Consider the following 23,657-nt stretch of genomic DNA (forward strand, 5'->3'; position numbering starts at 1 on the left):
TTGTGTATTTTAAACCTCCCTGACTTTGAGTCTGAATTGGGTAGCCTCCTAACCAGAGAAGGAGATGTGCCTGACTCAAGAGGGGGAGGAAGGTCAGGTCTCTTCTGATTTAGGTCAGTAGCACGTTGCTTGCCTCGCTTGCCCTACTCTTTTCTGTGCTCCAGCTATTCTGTGGGTAAATAGGAGGCTTTAGCTCCTAGGACTGCCAGTCTGGCACCTTTCTGCAGAACTAAATTCAGGTTAAAGGAAAAAAAAAACAAAAAACAAAAAAACAACCCAACAAAACCCATAACCCACAAAGAAATTTGAGAGTGGGGGTGGGGGTTGAGGGAAAGAATTCAGTAGCAAGAGTCTATCCTTCCATTGACGTGACACACATTAACCGCAACATAGAAGTTCCAAGAGAACTGTCTTGTTCTCTTGTCTCCGGGAGCCCATGTAGGGCGCTTTAATTGCCACATTTTCAAACCGATATAATGGTGGGGATGTCTTAGTAATTACCTTAATGAGATAACACCTTTCCTTCCCTCAACCTACTCATTATCACGCCTCTTGTTCAAATTTCAACTACAAAGAACTATACTTGTAAAAAAAAAAAAAAAAGAGTCTGAAATGTATTGTTCCAGGTCTCATAGCCTTAAAATAATCACATTGCACATATCTTAAAAATATGAAAGAAATCGTACACACAGGCGATTCAGATATGTTAAAGGAAAGGCTTGAGATAAGTCAACTAAACATCTGGGTGCCCTTTAATTATTCTTGGTTGGATTCTTTATCTTGACCTATAGTGATGCGAAGGTGCCAAAGTGATGAATTTTAAGATGTTGGGCTGTGAAGACGTGCAGCTGCAACACTGATGGATTTAGGAAGGGCTGGTAACAAGGTTAGCTGCATGTGAAGTGTGAATTGAGATTTTTGCAAAGAGACTGTGATTGCGGATGGGCATAATGTTGTACCCTTGCATGAAATCTTGCTATTATTGTATAATGGTCAGACAGAGTGTGAAATGACTTATTACTTTTCTTTTATTCTTTAATGAAGTTGGTTAGAGTAGCAGTACTACCGCTAGTCAATAGTAGTGAAGCGCACACACAAAACTATATGACAGGTGCTGACATATTAAATATTTATTTAGTTTTGACTTTCTTCCTCTAATTTTCAGCCATATCCATATGCAAACAGAAGCATCTCTTTATCTATATAGACAAATTGGCAATGATTTGAGTTATCCGTGCATATACCTTTGTGATCCTGGGTAAATATTTATACAAAGTCCTGATGCCTTGAAAATACTGCAGTGTCCAAGAAAATTTCATAGCACTTTTAAACGTTTAAAAATGCCCGTAATGCTTTGAGGCTGATCTCTGCATGGTTTTCTGATTTGAAAAGTCGATTTGGATGTATATGGGTAGCACAAGTATCAGCTTATCCTTGTGGTGGCTGGAAATGCTTTCGGAACAAAACACAATAAAAACCCATTATGCGACACAGTCTTTAACGTGGTTTGAGTTATGAGGAAGAGCAAATCACAGTTCTTCTGTCTTGTTATATAGACTGCACATCTTTCATTATATCACAGAGCCCATGATGTAAATGTTGCTTTACTTCTCAATATCAGCATCTCAGAAGGATAATACCTTAGGCTTTACAAGTCAAAGGGAAATAATGCTATGATGTTAAAAACAAAACAAACACCCACGCCCCCCCTTCCCCAGGCAGTCTCCTGACTCCAGATGCTTGTGTTAGAAACACTGAGATGTATTTGGTTTGGGAGATGAGGAATTTTATTCCTTATAGAAGGAATGTTTATATGATCTGTAAGATTTATAATCATTATGCATTTGCTTGATACTCTTGATATGAATAAGTGTTTGAGAAGACTCACAAAAGCATGTGTTTCCTATATCCTCTTAAATTGAAAATGTAACATTTTAAAAGAAAGTTTAACTTTGTGTAGTTCATATTGTCATATAGTTAGGCCCTGGTATAATAAAAATTCTTGCTCTGTATTTGGAATGTATTGAGAGTCAAATAATGTTCTTCAGAGCAACGCAGATCAGCCCGTAGCAGTAGACTTGGAACAGCTGGCCTAGAAAAGTTTAGCCTTTGCCCACAGCAGCAAATTTAGTGACCCTTTCCCCCCACTTTTCGCTGGCTCAGCTTGCCGCCTGGGCAGAAAGAATTCTGACTATGCCTCCGAAGTTCTTCGTCTCTCAAAAGATAGAATGGCATGGTTATTTTGGTGAAATCTAGAAACGTATATCCACTTTTTTCATTTCCTTTGCTTTGGATAAATGTAATATTTCTCTAGGATCCTCTTAAGAGTGCCCGTAGTCTAAACTGTAGCGGAGTAAAAGTTGAAGTTTCTCAAGATGGTTCTAGGAGTATAGGCAGCATAGGGCCTTATGCAGAAAGCATATTTCTGAAGGACTTGAATTTGGGAGGCGTCTTAACTCCACGTGTTGGTGATGCTCAGTTTTAAGGAAGACCTACATCCCTGCTGCTTACATGGTGATGTGGTGGTTAAATATAGAAAACTCAACTGTTGGAGTTCTTTCATGGCTCAGCAGTTACTGGACCCAACTGGGACCCGTGAGGATGTGGGTTCGATCCCGGGCTTCGCTTGGTGGGTGAAGGATCCAGTGTTGCTGTGAACTGTGGTGTAGGTCACAGATACGGCTTGGATCCTGCATTGCTGTGGGCTGTGGCCTAGGCCGGCAGCTGCAGCTCTAATTCAACCCCTAGCCTGGGAACTTCCATATGCTGCAGGTGTGGCCCTAAAAAAAGCAAAACAAAACAAACAAAAAAAACCCCCCAGAAAACTCAACTTTGGGTGTTTGGCAACTATAAATTAGTGACCATCTTTACTCTATATTCCCTAGAGTGGAGTGCCGTGATTGGCTTATAGTCTACTAAGATCAGCCTTTCCACAACGATATGGAAGTGAATTTGTATAAGAGAATCCATTGTCTGTTACCTGGGTGAGAATCTGTTCTACTACCTTATGAATTTCAGGTTTTTAAAAAATTAGCTGAGTTGCATCTGTTGCAGTTAACTGTGATGGCATTTTAAGAATCCCCTACAATTTAACACCAGTGTTGTGAAACTTTGATTACCTACTCATTAAGGAAAGTTTTCAGGAGTTCTCGCTTTGGTGCAGTGGGTTAAGAATCTGACCGCATTAGAATAGATTTACAAGGAGATCCTGCTGAATAGCATTGAGAACTTTGTCTAGATACTCATGTTGCAACAGAACAAAGGGTGGGGAAAAAAATGTAATTGTAATGTATACATGTAAGGATAACTTGATCCCCTTGCTGTACCGTGGGGGAAAAAAAAAAAAAAGAATCTGACCGCAGTGGCTCAGGTTGCTGGGGAGACACAGGTTTTAATCCCTAGCTCAGCATGGTGGGTTAAAGGATCTGGTGTTGCTGCAGCTGTGGTGTAGTTTGCAGGTGTGGCTCAGATTCAGTCCCTGGGCTGGGAACTCCTATATGCCATGGGTGCAGCCATAAAATTTAAAAAAAAAAAGGAAGAAAAAAAAGTTTTCAGCTTACTGTGAATACACAGAATACACATAAACATTTATCTCAACTAATTTTACAGCTGGTAGCTTTACTCTTGAGATTTCCTTCCTAATCTTATTCTAAGATGAGAGACATTGGTCTTTATGTTTGAAGATACTTAATGGGAGTTTGCCCTTTTGTTTTGTTTTGTTTGTAAGGGCCCAGCTTGTAGCATATGGAAGTTCCCAGGCTAAGGGTTGAATCAGAGCTATAGTTGCCGGCCTGCACCACAGCCACATCACCTCGAGGTCCGAGCCGCATCTATGACCTGCACCAAAGCTCACGGCAACGCCAGACCCTTAACTCACTGAGGGAGGCCAGGGATTGAACCTGTGTCCTCAAGGATACTAGTCGGGTTCTTAAGCTGCTGAGCCACAATGGGAACTCCAGTGGTAGTTTTGTTTAGTATGGTGAGAAATGCTTCTGGTGGATTTGTCAGGAAGAGATGAAATGAAACACTCCCCAAGTTTCCTTGTTAACGTGTCATTGCGTCTTTTTTCTTTCTGAAGACCGGTTTCTCCATTCTGAGTTGTTAGCGGGAACCTTAACCTGTGCTCCCTTTCTGATCATAACTAGTGAATTAACACGGAACATCACCTCAATATGTGCTGCACACGTCTTTTTGTCCCCAGTCCCTAGGTCAATGCCTAAAGTAGGTAAAACTTACAAGATTGAACATGGAATCGCTGATTAATGAGAAACAACATATCCGAGTGATGTTTGCAAGTTGATAATCCTTGATGGGAGGAACTGTGTCTGATCTTTCCCTGTATTTCAAGTCCCTGGCAAATAAACTTGCGCATCCTGAAGGTACAGTGAATATTCGCTACCATCATTAACGGTGGTGGTGATACAGTAGAAATGTTTTCAAATCTCATTTGAATTTTCAGTTGGTTTTTGGCTAACATCTTGTAGCCGTCCATGAGAAGGATATAGCATATGGTGAAACTGTGCTAGTTTATTCTTGAAGTAATTGTGGTACTGGCCTACTTTTTTATTAAATTCATTTTTTTCCTAGCCCCGAAAAGTAGTCATGTGACTCACTAGACTTGTTGCTGTTGAGGTGTAGCAAACAGAGAATTGCATGGAACGCTCTTTTTCCCAACTCTTTTCTAAAAACGAGCCTCTTTAATAGGGATCAGCATGAAAGCCAGTGTCAGGAGCTGATTCCACTTTGCCTTGGATCCTGCATTCTGAATTGTATTGGGGAGTAAATTCCGTCTGCTATATAAGCTAAGGAAAGGAACAGAGATGCCTTTCGCCTATTAGCAATATTCTTCACAGGGCAGTGACAACTGGGAAAATAAATTGAGTTGGCAATTTAATAGGTATAATTCAAAGAGTAAACAGAAGCAGCTAAATTTCATGGGTAATAGTGGTACTATTGAAGCAAGGCTGTTGGAAGACACTGTTAATGAAAACAGTGACTTTCAAAATGAAACTACATTTAGCAACTATTTTTCACCAGGAGTATTTGGCATGATGTTTGGGCTCAAGATTACGATTCTGTATTGCTTAATGCATTGTTAACTGGAAGCTGCAATGTGTGTGGCAGGAAAGGAGAGGAAAACGGACGCTTTTTCCTGTAAGAACGCTCACATCCAGATTCTCCTTGCATTTTCCCACACCTGTATTTTGAGAGGCTCAGAGAATAAAAGCATGCCAATAGAGCCAAATCTCTAAAATCTTGCCAGGTATTATTTATGTCTTATTATTTTGTTGGAAACGATGTGAAAATATGAAGAATTAGAAAACAGAACAGCTACAGTAAGTTATAATGAATCAGATTTAAACACACACACACACACACACACGGGAATAAAAATGGAATGGCAACACATTTTTATTATTCTAAAAACAAATTGTCTGATAGTTAAACCCTATTAATTGGGTCTTTTAGCCACTTACCAAAGGGATAAGACTATAATAAGTAGCCTTTCCTTCCAAGGGATAAAATAGAACTAGTGTCATTATATTTGGTGATCTTCTGGTTTTCTGAGGCTACATGTTTTATGGAAAGAGTAGAGAGTATGTGGAAAGAATATATTAAGATCTTTCATATGGGGGACTTCAAATTTCCTAGATACTTTCAGTACCAAGGTATTTGAGGAAGAAATTGAAGAAGCAAAGTAGGAAACCACAGGGCCATCTACCTATCCCCAGGGTACTGCGGTGATTCATAATTCACAAGAGAGCAAGGCTCAAGTGGATCATACTTTTTATAGTACAAGTGGGATTAATATCATACTTCATAGATACGACATGTTTATAACAAAGAAAACCACATTTCAACTCCCTCCTACCCTAGGAAGGCTTAGGAAGACGAATGTTATAATTATTTTTTAAGCTTCTAGATTGAAAACAAGACCAATGGTTGTCACCGTCCAAAGGCGGTGATCATTTTAGAATTATTTTAGTTCTTTTCTTAGGACTCTGAAATCTGTGCATGCTGTAGTGTTGCCTTGCTTCCTGTTTATTGCTCGTAAGACACTGAAATGTCTGATCACCTTTTCAACGTAGAAATTGTCTTGCTGGCATATAAATGTCAAGACTGTTCCTTTTCTAAGTTATAATGCCAGGAATGAAGTAGATTCTGAAACATGTGTTTGCATGTACCTCCTAGAGGGCCTCCAAGAGAGGTGTATAGTCTAAAGCATTGTGACGTTGTTAACTGGGGGTAGTGAGAGTCCTTGGCTAGGTAGATCAGTGCATGAACACGCAGAGAGGCACTTGAGCCAGTGTGCAGTCATTCCACCACTTTCTGTTCTGTGTGTCAGTGCCATTCTCAGTTTTCTTTAATTTTTTCCTTCTTTCTCCCACTCCTCTGCTTTCTTCTTTTATCCACTACGCTTCTATTTAGAACGGTTGCCTTTCTTAAGTGTATGATGTTTGATTACATGCCTATTTTTCTCCTAGACTATAACCCTTTTGAGGATATATATATATCCTCAATGAATATATATGTATATATATATTCATTTAAAATATTTCCCCGATGCCTATCAGAGCTGCTCAGTAAATACTGTTTGAGCTCCCACAGACTAATATTTTTAAAACATTTTAAAAATTCATTTTTAAAATTTATTTTTTATCAAAGTGTAGTTGATTTACAATGTTGTGTGAGTTTCTAGTGTACAGCAGTGATTCAGTTTTACATATATATCTTTTTTTCATAATTCTTTTCCTGCCGAGACCAACTCAACAGGATGGGGCTGAAGAACAGATGCTGTGGAACTTAAGGAAAAAAGTTAACATAAAACAAGACACAGAGACAGTAAAGGTGGGAACCTGGGGACTCAAGATCTCAGGGACCAAGAGCCCTGCCTCAAGAAACCACACGGCTTTTATTGTGCTCTTTAGAGGAGATCAAGTGAGGAGGGCTATGGGTGGAGGATGTAGGGTTTGTTTACTATTTTATAAGTTCTTTTACTATTTTAAAAGCCTCATAGCTGGTAAAAGGTTAAGCTTTTACTCTGACCTTTAGGCACATAACCTGGTCTTTGTTCTTAAGCTTAAGTCATTTACCAGCACTGTGACTGTTTTTCAAGCAGGAAGATGGGATAAAGTAAAGAAGGGCAAGATGGAGTTTTCAGAGAAACATGTCTGGAGACATTTTCCATTATGGCTTATTATAGGATATTTAACAAAGTTCCCAGTAGGATGTTACTGCTTGTCCATTCTGTGTATAATAGTTTGCATCCACTAATCTCAGACTCCCAATCCAGTCCTCCCCTACGGCAGCCACAAGTCTGTGCTCCATGTCCATGAGTCTGTTTCTGTTCCATAGATAGGTTCATTGGTGCCATATTTTAGATTCCACATATAAGTGATATCATACGGTATTTGTCCTCTCTTTCTGACTTACTTCACTTAGTATGATAATCTCTAAGTCCATCCATGTTGCCATAAATGGCATTATATCATTCTTTTTTATGGCTGAGTAGTATTCCATTGTGTGTGTATACCACAGCTTCTTTATCCACTTCTCTGTTGATGGACGTTTAGGTTGCTTCCATGTCTTTGCTATTATAAATAGTGCTGCTGTGAACATTGGGTGCATGTATCTTTTCAAGTTATGGTTTTATTTGGATAAATGCCTAGGAGTGGGATTCACAAGCTAATATTCTTATCTTGCAAGTCATGTAGGAGGCTGTCAGGATTATTAAACTCTAGGATAGGGGATTTTTTTCATTGCTGGTGTCTGCATATATAAATTAAAATTGTAATTCACTTAATTTAGACACAGTGTTGAAGGGTGCTTGCTTTGGATTATCAACACAATTTATGTATATAGTACTCAGTGTTTGGCAGGTCAAGGTCTCCTGTACAGATTCTTATTTACTGAATGGAGTTTGTGGTTTGTGATGATTTATCAAAAACTGAAGGCTGGAGATGAACCTTCTATTTCTTTTCTATAGCAGCCAAGAAAGACTGGAATATAAGGTCTTAGGAAGGGGAATTGGAGCTGTGAAATCTTATGATCCAGTTCTTTTCTTAAAAAAACAAAACACAACTGGTACTGTGCGAGAAAGATACTTTCCCATTCACAGGATTTGGGAAAGTTTAAACGTATTGGTACAATGTTTAAGAAATGTAAGAGTTAGCATTCACCAACTATTTTGACAATTTATTTCAACTATTATGAAGTCATTTTTGGTATTTCTTACAATGCTCTCTTGGCTCCCAGTTATTGTTGGTTCATTTAATTTGAAAGGGTGATTAGAGAGCTTTGATAGAGGAATATTAAAATGTGTCTAGTTTCCTTGTATCTTCTGCTGGGGTTCTGTCCAGCGTTTCTCTGCAATGCCAAATGACCAGGGAGTCCTGGCAAAGAGAGCCTTCAGGCTTTGGCATTAGAAGATGGACCTACCTTTTCTCAGCTGCCCAAATATTTTGTTCTTTCAGTCTCAGCAGGCATCCCCCTCTGTTCCATAGCAACAGTGCATTTGGGGGATTACTGGGTTTTTTTTTCCCCCTCCTTCCTCCTGTGAGAGAATGCCACTATTTCTAAGCTAGGATACATCAGGTCACTGGCTAGAATTTCAGTATGGCCCTGTTAGACTCTATTTCTAGAGGGTAGAGCTTGACTCTACTCAAAGATAGGCCTTCTTTTGGTGGCCTAGAGAAAAACATAACCAAATTAAATATAATGTCAAACTCTGCCTGTATTTTCTTTCTTTCTTCTCTTTTCTTTTCTTTTCTTCTTTCTTTCTTTCTTTCTTTCTTTCTTTCTTTCTTTCTTTCTTTCTTTCTTTTTCTCTCTCTCTCTCTCTCTCTCTCTCTCTCTCTCTGGTTGTGGGGTATGTTAAAAATGCTATTTCCTTTTAAAAAATAAACACAGATATAAGTAGTATGTCCAGAACTAATCCTCAAATTTCAGGTCATTTCCATAGAAGAGTCTTTTATTAAACCAAAAATTTACAATGGATAATCATCAGATACCAAAATGATACAAAACTACTCTTTTAGGGGACTTCTCTAAAAGCATTTTATGGCACATGGATTCTTTTACTGTGAACATTCTCAGAAATTGGTACAAACCTTTGCCAATGAATGACAAATTTACATACACATCATGTCAGCCAGCAATATTTTGCAGCTTTAATTGCTTTAGCTTCAGGCATATTCCATGTCAAAAGAGAGTGTTTAATGTCCTGCAAGTTGCTCTGTTTCTTTGCAGCGTGAAATTATTCTGTAATTTGCCTGTTTTCCTTCTAATGCATTGTCCATTAAGTCCATTAATAATTAATGATATAAAATATATGATGCAACTTTAAATAGCATGTACAGTTTTTTGTCGTTGTTGTTGTTTTTTGCTTTTTAGGGCCACACCTGCAGCATATGGGAGTTCCCAGGCTGGGGTCAAATCAGAGCTACAGCCACCAGCAACAGCCACAGCAACGCAGGATCCAAGCCGCCTCTGCACCCTACACCAAAGCTCATGGCAACGCTGGATCCTTTAACCCACTGAGCGAGACCAGGGATTGAACCGACATCCTTATGGATACCAGTCGGATTTGTTTCCACTGAGCCACAGTGGGAACCCCTGGCAGGTGTTCCTTGGATTATTATATTTACTGTCAAGTTTCCAGAATGTCCCTGGACAGGTTTGGCTATAATTTGGTTAGTGGGTCTTTGTGATCTTTCAAACAGGTTCAAACAATTATGTCATTGTTGTCCTAAGAATTTTGGAGGGATTTCTAGTCCAATCTGTCACTACAATATATTCAAGACTTTTTCTACTTTTGAACTCTTAGAGAAAGGCATCTTGTCTGATTAAATAATCTCTAGAGATAGTTAACTCAAAGCTGAGATCATCTCTTGATCGTTCCTTCAATGGATGTTGTAAGTCAACTGTAATATTTACTGGAGGATTTTCAATATATTGTACGATGACACTGTATGTGGAGTGTGTGTGCACCTTGAAAAGGCTTTGCCTAGACTGGCTTTAATGTTTCAGCCCTTGGAGGAGCATCTTACAGGAAAGGTTGGCAAGGGTATATTGTCAAGACGGCAGGATTTTTCTTCCTTTGTAAACGTATTTGATCATTTGTCAATAGGGCCCCTTTTTTCCTTTTTCTTTTCTTTTTTGTCTTTTTTAGGGCTGCACCCACAGCATATGGAGCTTCCCAGGCTAGGGGTTGAATCGGAGCTGTAGCCGCTGGCCTACACCACAGCCACAGCAACGCAGGATCCAAGCCGCGTCTGCAACCTACACCACAGCTCACGGTAATGCTGAATCCTGAACCCACTGAGTGAGGCCAGGGATGGAACCTGCAACCTCATGGTTCCTAGTTGGATTCGTTAACCACTGAGCCACGACGGGAACTCCTCACATTTTTTCTTTTTCAAGACAAGAGGATTCAAAGCGACCCCCTGAGTGGAAAGCTGTGGGTGTACCGTACTTGGAGTTGGTGGGTTCAGATTCTGTTCTGTGACTGAGGAGGGGAGGCGAGGAACCCGTATCTACCTTCACCTTTGAAAGAAGCGGCAATTACAAGCATTTTCACTGTCATGTGTCTTGAACTGCCTGGAATCCATGCAGAAGAGCTGGAAGATACTTTAACCAACAGTAACAGGCCCTCACTGCGTTAGAAAAGGGCATGTTGGAATTATCAAGTAAATCGGGGTTCCTGGCAATAATATCTATCTTTTTTCATTGCTCCTCTTCTTCAATTTCGGGTGGACCCTCTGGTCAGAACATCTTCTGAAGCAACATTGCCATAAAGCACAGCCTAGCAATTGGAAGTGGAAACTCCCTGCCGTTTGCTAATTTCCAGAACGTCTGTCGTAATTAGAACAGTCCTCGATCAAAAAAGGAGAAAGCCGTGTAAATAAAAATCAATTACTCTGCTGCCGGCTCCCCCAGCCTCTGCCTTTTTTTCTTGCTGTCTTTTTGGAATCCTCAGGACTAACCTGATGCTCCGTCGCCTGCCTGGGGCGGGGCGGGTGCGGAAAGGTCGAGGAGAGGGGTGCTTGTGGCTACATTTCTGTATTGCATTTAATTTTTCGTTGATAATTAGACTCTCAAAGCCACCTGATATTTTTGACCAGCAGGAAACAAAAGCCCACGGATGGACTCAGGGGATGGGGGGGAACGGCCCCCACTGTGCTCATACAGCAGCTCCACAAAGACTAAAAACAAGAGCTGTGGCAAATTGGATCACCATGCAAGTTCCAACTGGCCCATTGTGTACAAGTAGTAAATTGGGAGCTGATATTTCCGAGAACTATTTATTAGCAAAGCTTGGTGTTTCATTCCCTCCCTCCCCCACCCTCCCCCACCCTTGTTCTTATTTATTTATTTATATTAGCAAACCACTGTTTATTAAGTTAGGTGAGCAATTGAAAGCACCTTCAAAAATTCAGGTAATTATCCAGAGAGTTGTCCAGACGAGAAATGTACTGATTATATGTGACAAATGGAAATAATATTTCTCCCCCCGTTAATCTCAGCAGGTGTTTGTGTGTTATTGTACAAAAGGCAAATGGGATGGCATTTGCAAGAGTTGTCGGAAATACAAAAAACCGTTTTTCCGTTCAATCCTATTGCTGCATGTATTATTAAGATTTTTAAATGAGGGTGTTTCAGTGACAGCTTCTGGTGGAGTGATCAGTTCTAACCATTTAGTACAAAAAAGGTGTGAAAATACTAGCCTGTGACCAGTTAGCAGAAATTGTAGTTACACAAGCCTAGACCTGCATGTCTTACAGAAGAATTGATAACTCTGGAGTTTTTTCAATTTGAGTAATGCCGAGAGGGAAAAATGGGAGTCTGTTTCGTTCGTGGCTTATGTATGTTCCGTCTCTGGGAGTTTTAGCTTTTGGTGAGTTGGAACCATGGTATTTTTGCTACAACCAGTTTCAGAGGGAAAATGTATACAGGCGCTTTTGTAATGACAAAAAAGAAAGTTTAATCTTGCACAGGAAGGCTCTGGAGATGATGCTGATTCATTTGATGGGTGTCTTTTCATTTATTCTTTTACAGGCTCTGTCTGACCTGGGACGTTTTTGTCACTGTGCTCTTCCATTGATCCAGTGTGTCAGTTAATTGTATGGCCAGTGAACTGATTTGGGGGGAAGAGCTCAGACTGACATGGTTATATACTGCTGTTCCTGCCAGGGACCGCCTCAAACACCATCATACGGGGGCGTAGGCAGGTGCTGGTCCTGATCTGGTTTCTATTAGGACTCAGCCATCAAAGACCAATGAAAGCCTATGGTGCTGAATGATGTACGAGGTGTTTAAGGGATGAGAATAATACGACACGTGGTTTCTGACATCCAGAAGATTATCATTCAGTAGGTAAGCCGAAGTGACCAACATATGACAGGGAACAGGTTTTGAGTATAATATTGCAGAGCTATGGCTATTTGAATGCTTATTTAGGCATCCTTCTAGAAAGAATTGAAATGTAGCCTTCTTTAACCTGGTAGCTAGCTTGAGGTGGGTAGGGTTATTGTACCTCAGAAAATTATAATAGAATTCAAAGGTATCTTAATAAATTAGACAGAAAAGGAGTTCCCGTCGTGGCTCAGTGGTTAGCGAATCCAACTAGGAATCATGAGGTTGCAGGTTCGATCCCTGGCCTTGCTCAGTGGGTTAAGGATTCAGCGTTGCCATGAGCTGTGGTGTAGGTTACAGATGTGGCTCAGATCCCACGTTGCCGTGGCTCTGATGTAGGCCGGCGGCAACAGCTCCGATTCCACCCCTAGCCTGGGAACCTCCATATGCTGCGGGAGTGGCCCAAGAAATGGCAAAAAGAGAAAAGAAAAAAATTTCATTTGATTCTTGGGAACCAAAGCAAGCGGAAGGGACTCAGGATCCAGAGATCCTGAATAATTCGAATACGAGGGAGATGTTACTGGAATGTGGCATGTTGTAGAAAACTTTTCAGCTTTTGCCATTGCAGATTTCTCAAATGGGGAGAAATTGAAGACATGCAAAGTGAGGTACTCTTGGAACAGTTCCTCATTGGGCTGCTGTGGGGATTAAATGAGGTAAAGCCTTTGAGGTGCCTGGCACATGCCAAGTTTTCGACAAATATTACCTGTTTTAAAAAGAAAGCTGCCAGTAAAGGTTGAATCGTTTTTCAGGGTCTGGGAATAGAGAATAAGTTGAAAGAGACGTTGCACGCTTTTGGGGCGCAGATGGGCCTGTGTCTGTTGGGTGTGACCCTCTTTTTTTTTTCTTTTTTTCTTTTTAGAGCTGCACCTGTGGCACATGGAGGTTCCCAGGCGGATCGAATTAGAGCTGCCGCTGCCGGCCTACCCCACAGCCACTGCGAGGCTAGATTCGAGGTGTGTCTGCGACCTACACCACAGCTCATGGCAATGCTGGATCCTTATCTCACTGAGCGAGGCCAGAGATTGAACCTGCATCCTCATGGATGCTAATTGGGCTCAAAACCGCTGGGCCACAGTGTTTTTGGACGTGACTCTCTTTAAGTTAGCTGGGGCTGGGCCCAGGGCTCTCCTTGTGGTTCCGGCGCTGGCTCCTCCTGGTATTGCCCGTTTCTGTCACCACAGGAAACAGACCTAATTCCCAGGCCCTGTGGGCTCCTGTCTTTGGCATCTTTGCTCTTCCTTCAGGTCTAAACGTCCCTTCCCTTGGTTTCTGGGCTCACCGCTCTCTCTTTCTCTCAGTTTCTTTAAATGAGTTTTCTTCCGTTGGCGCAAACGCCCCTCATTTTATTTTCGCACCTGGGTCCTCTCCTCACCCCTTTCTCTTTGCTCCGTATCCACCCTGGGGCATCCTCATCCTTTCTCAGGACTCCAGCTCTCCTACGATGACCGAGAGCTCCCGGCATCCAGCCCAGCCCTCCCTTGGGCTCTGAAAATGCATTTCCAGTGTGTTTGCCAGGGGGTTTCTCAGGATGTGAGACTTCCAGGGCCGAGACTCTGAACGTCCTGGGCAGTCTGGGGCTAGCTGGTCACCTTGACCAGACGTCTCTTCATTTTCCTCCCCTTCCCCCTCTGCCTCATCGCCTACATCAAGGATCATGTCCCACATCTCGCTCTTGAAACGTTCCCCTCTTTTTTATTCTCAGTAGGACTGCCTGCACCAGGATATTGTAATAGAATCCCATCTGGTATTATTTATTTAATTAAAATTTTTGTTAAAAAATTTTTCGGGCACCCCGTGATACACAGAAGTTCCTGGGCCAGGGGTCAAACCTGCACCACAGCGGTGACTTGAGCTCCAGCAGTGACAACACCAGGTCCTTCACCCACTGAGCCACCAGGGAACTCCTTGACTGGTAGTCTTGACTAGCATCTCACTCCTCTTACACCCGCCCGAGTAATCTGCATAAATACGGATGGAATCATCGTGGCTATTAAGCAAGAAGCCAGAAAGCTAGGAAGTGACATATCCGTGGAGAAAATTGAGTTCTGCCATGGATTAGAGGGTTTGGGCTCTTCGACCTGGCCACGAGAACCCCGTGACTCTGCACAGAACTGATTGCAGCCTCAGTATAATAGATCTCTGCTAGAGAGCAACGCAATTTTCTCCTCAGCATCTGGATCAATTTTTTCCCCCTGCCTAGACAACAGCCCTTGCTTTTTAAAAATTGCTATGGGAACATCAACTTGCATTAGAGTTGAATCAAAACGAAGCCCCCCAATTCTGTGATTATCTGTGGACAAAGACCTAGGTACTAGTGATAGGATAAGGAGAAAAGAAATTGCAGGAAATAGGGCTTTTAATCAAAAAACGAATGTGAAAATTTGCAACCTGGATATGTTGTCTAAAGCAGTCCCCACAGCTCGTCTTCCCATACATGCCTCTAGCCCCTGTCTCCTGTTTCAGCTATAGCCTCACGAATGGTGAAATAATTCATTGCTTAGTAAGAATATGCTCCATCACCATGTCAGGGACATAAACTTGGAGCATGTGGTGGTTTTAAAACATCCACAAGGCCTCTACCCCTTCAAGGTGTGGAGCCTCATTCTCCTCCTCTTGAGTGTGGGCTGAACTTAGTACCTTGCATCCAATGAATAGAATATGGCAGGAGTGGCAGTGTGTGACTTCTGAGGCCAGATCATAGACAGCATGGTGGCTTCTTCCTCTCTCTCTCGGACCACTCATTCTTGCTTCTCTATGAGGACACTCACACAGCCCTGTGGTGAGGACCTGAGGCTTCCCGAGAACACCCAGCGCTCTCCTGCCAGGTGTGTGAATGAATCAGCAGGCTTGGGAGCCGAGCTTCCAGCCCCAGTCCAGCCTTCAGGTGGCTGTAGCCCCCACCAGCTTCTAAGCGGCAACCTTCTGAGAGACTCTGAACGAGAACCACCCAGCCAAGTCGTCCCCAGATTCCTGATCCATGAAACTCCATGACGTGGTAGATGTTTGTTGCTGTAAACCATTATGTTTTGGGGTGATGGGTTATGCAGAAGTAGACAACAAATAGAGTAGTGCCGTATGATCCCTTCTCTCCAACTTCTTTCCTCTGGCTCCTTTTCCAAAGATGCAGACCCCCGGGTCATAATATATTTTTGCTGATTTTTCTGCAGAGATGCCGTATTCTTTTCCCTTCACTTGTCATAGGTACTCCTCAGTGACATTCCTTCATCTCTGAATCGTTTTCCCACACACTCATTCTGTGGGTCATTCTATTCTCCCCTTGTACTGAGACAATTCTCCATAGGTCTCTTGGTTTTTTTTTTTCTTTCTTTCTTTTTTTTTAATATCTTGTGAGCAGAAACACTGCCTTTTTCATATGGATGATATTTTCAAAGAAAGCAGGTTTGTTTCCTGTCTAGTGTAATAAATGTATTGTCTTCCTCTGGAGCAAACATCAGACAGGTTTGCTTGGTGCCCATTATAAAAGATTTGGGCTCCATGAATTCAGCATTCCCCAGCTGTGATGCAAACGTGCTGTGTGTTCAGGCCCACCTGGCCCCTCTCGGTCACTCCTGTCTTGCTTGGAGAGTAACTGTGTGGCGGGTTGCACCATGAGCAATACGGACCTTTGTCCCTAATGCATGATCTCATGACCGCAGGCTGACTTGTCATCTTGCGACTAAGGTAAAATCTCAGACTCTTCATGGCTCTTGACAGTTTTAACCCATTCCCAATCCCGCCTAAAGCTGCAGTCATGCTTTACAGTAAATTCTTTTATTTACTCACCGAATGCAAACTGTGTGTGCTAAACCTCAAACTGCCTTATTTTGAGTCTACACTTTTTTTGGGAATACGTCTTAACAAATGCTCAAGCAAGGCTGGTCTCAAGCACACTTGTCTCATCTGCCTTGGAAATCTAGAAGGTCCCAATATTTTCATAATGTTTTTATGTCTGTTGCATCTTCTCTTTAGTCTTCTGCTACTTACAAGATAAATGTGTGACACTCCCTCTTCTGGAACTAGTCACCTGTTGCTCTTCACCTGATTCTGGTCCCATTTGCTCCTTCCTTCCTTCCTTTTTCCCTTCTCCTTCAAGAACTTAACTCTTTCATGTTACACACCAGTAGTTAATTGTAGACATACATTTATGGTTTTTGAAATACATGTGTTACCCCATGTAAATGTCTTTTCTCCTGGACAGGATAAGAAAGTCCTTGAAAGCAAGAGGCTTGGAATTGGTCTGCTTCGTGAGACTCACAGATCTGGACAGAGTGGGCTTTACGTTGTGGTCACTTAGCTGGTGCCGCAGACTTAGATATTCCGTTTTCCTGGGATAATCTGAATCTCGTCCGCTGACTCTGCCTTGTTCTTTTGAACATAGAAACAGTCACGGAAGTAGCTCTCATCCAGGCAGCAGATGGCAACCCATGCAGTGGCCTCTGGCTGCCACTGCAGAGCCATTCCCCTTTTCTAGTCCGTCTTTCTTACCAGTCTTAGTCTTTATCCAAGACTTTCTACTCTTTCCCTCAGGCACCTATAGTTTACATCATCCTCCAGAAAAAAAAGAAAATACCACCAAAGCTCTTCAACCTTTTGTCCGTTGAATAACTCTTCAGTTCTCTTTTTGTGCTCTTTAATGTTCGCTCTCTGAGATAAGGTTGGGCTCCTTGGTTTCATATTCTATTCTCAGTGGGAAAGCATTAAAAATAAGAACTAAACAAAAAGTTTCACTGTAAGGAGAATTTGTTTTTTTGGTCTCTTCTTTTCTTTTTTGATGTTTAATCTATTCTGCAAACAGAATTTTGGTTAATCTGTCCTTCACTCTGTATATCTGCATGCCTGGAAGTTCAGTTCTTGTGGGCAATGGGCTTTTTTTTTTTTTTGACAACTTTTATATATGTCTTTTTAGGGATCATCTGCCTTCTCCAGACCCACTCTGCTGCAGGCGCATGAACTTGAAGCCGGGTATGTGTGTGTACGCACACACACATCAGAAAGAGAGAAAGAATTTTCTCACTAAGCAGGCTCTTTCAAGTGTCCTCAGCTACCTTTAGAATCTGTGAGGAGGTAGAGGGTGAATCTGTCCCCTGATGAGTCACGTGCTTCTCTGGTCTGTGAAGTTATAACACAGCAGTTTCCCCTACCAGTTTCTTGACTTGCCATCCTGTAATTTGAATGGGCCCAAGGGCTAATATCCAAAGTAGTCAGAAGAGTAGAATTAAGGCTCATTTTTATCGTGACGGTGCAACATGGGGTTTATAACTAAAGAGATTTTATTGATAAAATGAGATAATACCTGGAAAAATGCAATATAAACTTTTTTTGATACTGTTATTCTTTTATTTTTTGTCTTTTTAGGGCCGCACCTGCGACATATGGAAGTTCCCAGGCTGGGGGTCGAATTGGAGCTGCAGCTGCTGGCCTACACCACAGCCACAGCAATGCTGGATCCAAGTTGTGTCTGCAACCTACACCACAGCTCATGGCAATGCCAGATCCCCGACCCCCTGAGCAAGGCCAGGGATCAAACCTGTGTCCTCCTGGATACTAGTTGGATTCCTTTCTGCTGTGCCACAGCGGAAACTCCCGATAGTGTTATTCTTTTAAATGCTGTAAAAAAGTCAATGAAAGGAGACTCTAATATGTTAGCAAAGTCTATCATTTTGGTCTTATGAAATAGAAAATATTCTTTTTTATTCTATTTTTATTAGAGAATTGAGTGGAATTTTTCTAAACTTAAGTGACTTTCAGGAACAATTACCCAAGTACACGTAGACTGTATCACTTGACATTTCAGTATTTGAAGGTTGGGGTAATGTTATTACCTACATTACATATTGTGGCTTTTTTAGAAATTACCACATAACTGGCAGAGACATTTGGCTTAGATTACCATGCTATATCTCACAGTGTCTGTTGAAGACATAGATATATTATAAAAGCTAAAAAATTTCAAACATTCAAAAAAGAAAATATATAATAGATACCCAGTTTAAGCCTTTTCACTACTTCCTATTCCTGCCCCAAGTCCCATTCGCTTCTCTCCCTCTCTACGGGGAGACTCGATTGTACTGTATCGCTGGTTGCGTTCCCCAGGAAACAGGCTCAGAGACTTATACGTGGAGGTTTCTTGTGGGATGCTCTCAGGAGACACACCTGTAAAGGGCGGGGAAGCAGGATTGGGTAAAGTTGGGAGAAGCCGAGCTGTGATGCAATCACAACAGACGTTTCAACGGACGCTGAGGCTAGGATGGTGCTGTAAAATGGTCTCAGGGCCACGTATCTATACCCCCCACCCCCTCCACCCCCCGTTAGCTAGGCATCGGAGGTAGTCTTTTCCTGTAGAGGACATATCACCCTGGGTAAGACACCTTTTTCCTACTGAGCCCTAAGTCTGGCTGTTATTCTGCCATAAACATTCACGTACAGGTTTTTGTGTGAAAAACTTTTCATTTCTCTAAGATGAATACCTAGAAGTAGGGTTTTGGGATCATACGGTAAGTGTAGGTTTAATTTTATAATTAAACCGGATGGCTTTCCGAAGTGGCCGCATCATACTGCATTCCCATCATCACCATGTGAGAGTGCCAGTTGCTCCACTTGCTTATCAGAACTTGGTATTGTCTTTTAGAAAAGTTATTCTAGGAGTTCCCATTGTGGCTTGGCGGTAACGAACCCTACTAGTATCCACAAGGAAGTGGGATCAATCCCCAGCCCTGCTCAGTGGGTTAAAGGTCTGGCATTGCTGTGGCTGTTATGTAGGCTGGCAGTTGCAGCTCCTATATGACCCCTAGTCTGGGAACCTCCATATGCCATGAGTGAGGCCTGTAAAAAAAAAAAAAGTCATTCTAATATGTGTTTTTGGTCTCTCATTGGGGTCTTAATGGGCAATTCCATGATGTCGAGTGATATTGAACAAGTCTTTTTCATGTGCTTATTTGACATTTATGTGTTTCCTTTTGTGAAGTGTTCATACCTTTTTCCCTTAAAAATTAGGTTGTTTTCTTTTGTTTTCATTTTTTATTTTTTTTATCTTATTTATTTATTTATTTTTTGTCATTTTAAGGGCCACATCCATGGCATATGGAGGTTCCCAGGCTAGGGATCGAACCCGAACTATAACTGCTGGCTTACACCACAGCCACAGCAACTAGGGATCCAAGCCGCATCTGCAACCTACACCACAGGTCACGGCAACACCGGATCGTTAACCCACTGAGCCAGGGCAGGGACCGAACCCGCAAGCTCATGGTTCCTAGTCGGATTCGTTAACCACTGCACCACGACGGGAGCTCCTGTTTTCATTTTTTAAAGTTTGATTGAAGTACAGTTGATCTATAATGTGAGAATCACAGAGTGGTTCAATTTGTACATGTGGACACATCCATTCTCCTTCAGGTTCTTTTGGTTCATTGCTTCCTTGTTGAGTTTTGTGAGTTCTTCCTGTATTCTGGAAACAAGTCTTTGTGAATCACAAGATATGTGATTTACAAATATTTTTTCCCTAGCCTGCGTCTTGTCTTCTTACTCTCTTTATGATTTCCTTCATAGGATAACATATTGTGATTTCGATGAAGTCCAATTTACGGTTTATGATTTTTTCCTTTTCTGGGTCGGTCTCATGGTGTCCTATGTAAGACTAAGCCAAGGTCATGAAAGCTTTTAAAACCGTTTTCTTCTAAGAGTTTATTTAGTATTTTTATGCTTTACACGCAGGCCTCTAATTCATTGTTTCAGCTCAGGTTTGTATATGGTGTTAGATATAATTTGAAGTTTATTTGTTTATTTATTTTGCACGTAGACGTCCCGTTGTTCTAGCTCCATTTGTTGAGAAGACCATCCTTTCTCCATTCAGTTGCCCTTTGCACCTTTGTCAAAAGTCAATTCACCGTATTTATATGATTTCATTGATATATGTATCTGTCCTTTCATTGTTCATCAGTGTCTGGATGACTGCCAGTCTGTATAGCACATATTAATATTGGGCAATGTGAGGATACAATAAGACAGCCATCTGTAAACCAGGAAACAGGCTCTCACCCAGCATCTGATTTGCTAGCACCTTGATCTTTGCCGTCCTGGCCTCCAGAATGTGAGAAAAAAAGTGTTGTTGAAGCCACTGGATTGCTACGTTTGTTATAGCAGCCCAAACCAGTTAAGGTGGTCGTATAGACAGATATACGATTATAAGTTGCAGATGTCGAACTCTCCTCGCTCAGTTAGCTACAGAATAACCTGACAGAAGAGCAACAAGGATAGGAAGTGCATACTACTAACTAGCCTCCGAACTGACATTTATAGAACTCTACGTAATGGCAATAGAATACACATTCTTTTCCAGTGTCTATTAAATATTGACTAAGATAGACTACATTTTTTTTTTTTTTTTTTTTTTTTTTGCGTTTTAGGGCTCCACCCATGGCATATGGAGGTTCCCGGGCTAGGAGCTGAATCGGAGCTATAGCCACTCGCTGCAGCCACAGCAACGGAGGATCCAAACCACGTCTGTGACCTCTACCACAGCTCACAGCAATGTCAGATCCTTAACCCGCTGTGTAAGGCTAGGAGTCTAACCCTCATTCTTATGGTTCCTAGTCGGATTTGTTTCTGCTGTGCCACAATGGGAACTCCTAGACTACATTCTTTAATTTCTAACCATGTAAGCTTTTTAAAAATTAGTGTTTTTAATGGTATATCCTGTTCCATCCTGTTATTTTTTTTTTACTTTTTAAAAATCATTAGGTTTAGATGGACTTATTTATTTATTTATTTATTTATTGTCTTTTTTGCCATTTCCAGGGCTGCTCCCGCGGCATATGGAGGTTCCCAGACTAGGGTCTAATGGGAACTGTAGCCACCAGCCTACACCAGGGCCACAGCAATGCAGAATCTGAGCCGTGTCTGCAACCTACACCACAGCTCACGGCAACGCAGGATCCTTAACCCACTGAGCGAGGCCAGGGATTGAACCCGCAACCTCATGGTTCCTAGTTGGATTTGTTAACCACTGAGCCACGACGGGAACTCCAGGATGGATTTCTTGTAAACAGCATATAGTTTAATCTTTAAGAGTAACCAATCTAACCATCTCTGTCATTTAGCTGGTCTTTAGATCATTGACATTTAGTGTAATTATATATGGCTGGATTTAGCTTACTATTTTACTAGTTTTCTGTTCATCCCTTTGTTTTTCACTATCTTTGTTTTGGCTTTTGTCCTCTTTGATTTATTTGAATATTTACAATTCCATTCTCATTTATCTGTCGTGCTTTCAGTATATGTCTTTATACAGTTTTTCTTTTAGTGGCTAGTTCAGGGATTACAATATACATACCAAACTTCACACAATCTATTTAGATTTAATATTTGCCATTTCAGCTACAATTAAGAAATCGCCAGTCCCTTTACCATTTCCCATTTATTTTTTAACCTTTTCCTATTTTTTTTTTGTCTTTTTTAGGGCTGTGCCCACAGTATATGGAAGTTCCCAGGCTAGTGGTTGAATTGGAGCTGTAGCCACCAGCTTATGCCACTGCCACAGCAAAGCCAGATCTGAGCTTCATTTGCAACCTACACCACAGCTCACAGTAATGCCAGCTCCTTAACCCACTGAGAGAGGCCAGGGATCAAACCTGCATCCTCATTGATACTAGTCAGATTTGTTTCCTCTGAGCCATGATGGGAAATCCATCTTTTGCTATTTTGATGTAGTTGTCATATGAATTACATCTGCCTACAGTGAAATTCCATCAGACAGTACTATAATTTTTGCTTTCAGCAATCGTATATATTATAAAAAATTTGAGACAAAATAAAATAATTACTTAAATATATACAGTTTCTTTTGCTCTTCCTTCATTCTTGACCTTCCAAGTTTCCTTCGGTTATGCTTTCATTATAACCAAAGAGGTTCTTTAACATTTCTTTGAAAGCATGTACACAAGTGACAAATTTTCTTAGTTTTCCTTCATCCAAAAATGTCTATTTCATCTTCATTCTGATGTTTTTTTTTATATAATTAAGAATTTATTGGAGTTCCTGTCGTGGCTCAGTGGAAATGAATCTGACTAGGAACCATGACATTTCAGGTTCGATCCCTGGCATCGCTCAGTGGGTTAAGGATTGGCATTGCAGTGAGCTGTGGTGTAGGTCAGAGATGCGGCTCGGATCTGGCATTGCTGTGGCTGTGGCAAAGGCTGGCAGCCACAGCTCCAATTAGACCCCTAACCTGGAACCTCCATATGCTGCAGTATGGCCTTAAAAAGACAAAAAGAACAACAACAACAAAAAGAATTTATTTTTTCCTTTATAATGATTTTATTTTTCTACAGTGTTCTGTCAATTTTCTACTATACAGCAAAGTGATCCAGTCACGCACATATATGTATGTGTACATATACATTCTTTTTCTCACATTATCCTACATCATGCATCATCACAAGTAACTAGATATAGTTCCCAGTGCTATACAGCAGGATCTCATTGCTTATCCAAAAAACATGGAATACTTCACGGATTTGCTTGTCATCCTCATGCAGGGGCCATTGTTCTAATTTTGGTATATGTCTGCCAAAGCGAGCACCTGATGTTTTTAAAAAAAAATTTAAAAATTGATGTCCGTTGTTCTACAATATTGTGTTAGTTTCAGCAGAGTGATTCCTGTATACATGAATTTATATATTCTCTATATATGAATTGTAAACATAGTATTCATATTTGTATTAATATGAAATGATATAATTAATATGAATTCTATATTTTATAATTCATATATATATCAGATTCTTTCCATTATAGATTTATAAATATTGGGTATATTCCCTGTGTTATACAGTAAGTCCCTGCTGTTTATCTATTTTATATATGGTAGTGATTATCCCTTAATCCCAAACTTCCCGTTATCCCTCCTGCCCGCCTTTACTCTTTGGCAACTATAAGTTTCTATGTCTGTGAGTCTCATTCTGTTTGTAAGTTCATTTGTATCATTTGCCATTTTTTAGCTTCCATGTATAAGAAATATCATATAATATTTGTCTTTGTCTGACCTTACTTCTGTAGTATGATAATTTCTAGTCTACCTGGGTTGCTGCAAATGGTAATAGTATTCATTCCTTTTTATGGCTGAAAAGAATTCCATGTATATATACACTACAGCTTCTTTCTTTTTTTTTTTTTTTTTGGCGGGGTGAGGCATAGGTGTGGCATATGGTTTCCAGGCTAGGGTCAATTGGAGCTTCGGCTGT

General features: G+C 41.1%; 1 long non-coding RNA gene across 3 annotated transcripts in view; it reads left to right on the forward strand.

The window, feature by feature from the left end:
• The window catches only part of LOC102158810, a 94,366-nt gene that overhangs the window by 1,883 nt on the left and 68,826 nt on the right, over positions 1-23,657 (forward strand). Inside the window, exon 3 of one of the 3 annotated variants that reach the window (XR_002343785.1) lies at positions 12,058-12,490. The exons of the other annotated variants lie outside the window; for them this stretch is intronic. This is a non-coding gene — a long non-coding RNA (uncharacterized LOC102158810). Of the gene's footprint in view, positions 1-12,057; positions 12,491-23,657 lie in introns of those variants that run through there. 3 annotated transcript variants of the gene reach the window in all.

The sequence above is a fragment of the Sus scrofa genome, chromosome 4 (assembly GCF_000003025.6).
Source record: "Sus scrofa isolate TJ Tabasco breed Duroc chromosome 4, Sscrofa11.1, whole genome shotgun sequence".
In the NCBI taxonomy this organism is placed as follows: Eukaryota; Metazoa; Chordata; class Mammalia; order Artiodactyla; family Suidae; genus Sus; species Sus scrofa.